The sequence below is a fragment of the Rhinolophus sinicus genome, chromosome 1 (assembly GCF_057876585.1).
Source record: "Rhinolophus sinicus isolate RSI-liver-muscle chromosome 1, RSI-T2T, whole genome shotgun sequence".
Taxonomy (NCBI): Eukaryota; Metazoa; Chordata; class Mammalia; order Chiroptera; family Rhinolophidae; genus Rhinolophus; species Rhinolophus sinicus.
The window spans coordinates 134,484,105-134,487,031 of NC_142501.1; the positions used below are offsets into that span (position 1 = coordinate 134,484,105).

Consider the following 2,927-nt stretch of genomic DNA (forward strand, 5'->3'; position numbering starts at 1 on the left):
CATTGCTACACAGGTTTGTCAGCTGAGATTTGGAAGGAGTGTTTCTATCATGGTTATAGTGAATCAGGAAGCAGCGCATCTGCGAGGTCATCAAGGAGAAGTCAACCAATAAAATCAAGCACATGATGTGGAGGAGCAGCATGTACAGGACGCCTCCCATTCTTCCTTTTACTGCTTTCTCCATGTTTGGCTCTGCTCCAAGCTCACTCCTGTTTCCTCGACAACCAAAATGGAGTGTCTTCTTCTGTAGAGCAAATTGTTTCTACTCTTGGATTGGAAGAGAATTGCAGATTATATGTAAATTCCTCCCAATATCAAAATTAGAGTTAAGTTATTTACACTTCTTCAAAAAATTGTAATTAGTCATTTGAAATAAATCAAAGAATTTCAAAAAGATCTAATAGTTGAAGAGTAAGCTCACAAAGGATTAATAATTAAAAATAGGAAAGTGCGGATCCCTTCCACCGCTATTGTGCTGGGGAAGATGTAGCAGCCTCTTCTCCGAGCCACCCCTTTGCCTCCGACTTCTGTGGGGCCCAGGCCGGGGGATGTGGTTGACTACCACAGGCTCTGTGTCAAACCAGAAGTTGGCAGGTGGCTGCGCCAAAGCGCCGGGAGAAGAGCGAGAGGATACTGCTTGGGCGTCAGTAGAGCCGCAGCTGCTGCACGGCGCCTGCCGGCATCTGCAAGTGGTTCAATGTGCCCATAAGCTCAGCTTGTGGTCCATGCCGACCGCGCCAGGGTCGCGCTCGATCCTTCCGTGTATGTCTTTGTGTACCAGAGTAAGCTGCACAGGGAGGGCTTCAGAAGCCTGAAGGAGGGTGAAGAAGTGGAGTTCACCTTCAAGAAGTCCCCCAACGACCTGGAATCTAAGTCAATGGCCCTGTATTGGGAGTAAGAGGCAGCCAAAAGGGAACATGCAGAAGCACGGACCAAAGGGAGACCGGGGCCACAACTGTGAAGATCTAGACCATCACGCCAAGGAATGCAGGCTGCCACTCCAGCCCAAGAAATGCCACTTCTGCCAGAGCATCAGCCATATGGCGGCCTCATATCCACTGACGGCCCAGCAGGCCCTCAGTTCACAGGGAGAGCCAGCCTGCTTTCAGGAAGAAGAGACCCATAGCTCTGCCCTGCTCCCAGAGGCCAACCCACAAAGGACTACATTCTGTGGGAGGTCATTTCTCTCTAAGGCAGGGTTTTACCACGTCTTGTCTCCTCATAACCCACTCTTCGGATAGGGTGCTGAGAACTGTCCCAAGCGATGGGTTGACAACAGGCAAAGGGGGTGGTTGGGGGAATAGCTGCAGACTTGCTGCTCCTAAGTTCACTCTCACCCCATTGTGAGCCCATACAATTTTGTTTATTTAGTCCCTTGGATAACTGCATCTTGGGGTCCACTTTCTCCAGGATGCCAACCGCACAAGCTGTGTGCGAAAGACATATCTTGTTCATTTTAACTTTTTTTTCATAATATAAATATTCTGGTTTTGTGTTTTTGTGTATTTGAATTTAAAGCCCTCATTCCTGCACTATATTCCGGGTCTGCACAACAGGAATTCTTTTTGTTGTTGTTTTATCGCCAGGGAGAACAACTATGTGGAGTGTATAGCCTATTGAATTGCCTCAGTTTTGCCAATTAGAGCCGGCTTTTCTGCCATAGTGTCCTCTTGAAACCCCTCCACCTTCAATGTAGAAAACTAGGTTTTAACTGGGTGGCCCCACGATTTGATCTCCTACTAGAAGATTGGAAATTGGTCTGAACAGGAATAGGCAGTGCAGAGGTTAGGAGAGGCTGGGCCAGGTGAAAGGCTCAGAGGGGAAGCTGAGATTAGGTGAGGGTTGTCTATATATGTGCGATAAAGGATTCCTGTTCCAGAACTCTAATTCCAGGGTTTGGGACTTGCTTAACTTACCCGCTCCATCTTTCTCTAGATTGGGCTAGGCCTACCACACACAACAAGGTGGGTGTATGTGTGTGTTTGTGAAAAATATAAGTTGGTAAAGGTAGGTTTTAAGACTGATAACTCTGTACCCATTTTGAGTTGCCCAGGGAAGGATGTATGAAGCAAGGACTAAATTCCTTAACCTTTAAAATTTCTGGGCTTTTTCTGCTTGGCTTCCAGAGACCATAGTGATGGCTTCTTTGTGGTGCCCAGGGCCAGTGTCCTGCCAGGCTGCAGCAGTGATTGGTGTTGTGATAGCTAAAGGAGCAAAGAGGGTTCTGTTTACCTGCTGTGAGATCACCAAAAACCTACCTCCCTGTGTTGAAACGGGGCAAATGCAATAGAATACATTGGGTGATATGTGTCTGATCCTGCGTTCTTGTCTCTCCCAATTGCTGCCCTCCTCTAGTTGTTGTATTTGGGTTTTGTAGGACTTCACAAGTAGCTGATTTGGTGATTGCTAGGTGGCCTAGTCTGTATAAATACAATGTGTTTGTTCTTTTGGTGTTTTATTGTTTACAAACTTCTTTTTGTATGAGAAAAATAGCCAAAGCATCTTTGACCAAATGTTCTGCAACAGGCAAAAAGGATCTGAAACATAAGCGTGGGGATCCCTCCCTCTTCTTGCAGTGGGGGTCTTGAACGATCCTGTCTTTTGTTGCCCTTTCCCCTATTTCCTTTTCTGGACCAGATCTTCTGTCCTAAAACTTGACTAACAACTTGACTCCTATCCTATCACCTATTCACTCCCCGCAAAAGCACACACACACATTTAATTTGTGGGGTGTCTCTCCTACTCTTAAATGATTTGTGCAAAAACCCTGAAAAGGTAAGAATACTCCATCCCTTGCAAGTCAAGACCATTCCTTGATATGTCATTCATGCCAAACACTTAGAATCATGTGTTTGGATAGACCAAGTATACTTTAATCTCTAATCCTAGGGTAAAGAGAAGCAATGAGGAGGTCTTTCACTTTGAAA

The 2,927-nt window shown here is 46.0% G+C and overlaps 1 pseudogene; it reads left to right on the forward strand.

Moving 5' to 3' along the window:
- Positions 1-548: 548 nt before the first annotated feature.
- LOC109452625 (protein lin-28 homolog A pseudogene) lies at positions 549-1,241 on the forward strand (annotated as a pseudogene).
- Positions 1,242-2,927: the final 1,686 nt, after the last annotated feature.